The sequence below is a fragment of the Arachis ipaensis genome, chromosome B08, assembly GCF_000816755.2.
Source record: "Arachis ipaensis cultivar K30076 chromosome B08, Araip1.1, whole genome shotgun sequence".
In the NCBI taxonomy this organism is placed as follows: domain Eukaryota; kingdom Viridiplantae; phylum Streptophyta; class Magnoliopsida; order Fabales; family Fabaceae; genus Arachis; species Arachis ipaensis.
In genome coordinates this window covers 5250896-5251330 of record NC_029792.2, presented here as the reverse complement: position 1 = coordinate 5251330, position 435 = coordinate 5250896, and positions in this window count along the sequence as shown.

Below are 435 nucleotides of genomic sequence, written 5' to 3'. Positions count from 1 at the left end.
ATTGGACATCTTTTTTATGCGTTTGTTTTAATTTATAAATTTTTTATTTATTTATTTTTAAATGATAAAAATGAATCCAACAGACATCTATAATTCTATAGCACGCTAAGCTATGAGCTATATTTGTGCTCCACTGTTCTACCCTTAATTTTATTTCAGAAAACATTTTTCTTGTGCAGATATATACAAAAGAAATAATTAATAGATGCGTCCATGCAAGTATTAATTTAAAGTACAATAATTTCTAGAGTGTAATACAGCCACGACCTCCTCCCGCCCACAAGATTATATTCCAACTATTAAAGGAGTGATGAGCTCTTTATTTTCTTTCCAATATATATATAGTAAAAATCTTCTCAAGAAATAGCACACACTTTATATATATAGGAACAAATCTCAAATGCCTAATAAATTCTAATCAGCATTTAATCAGCG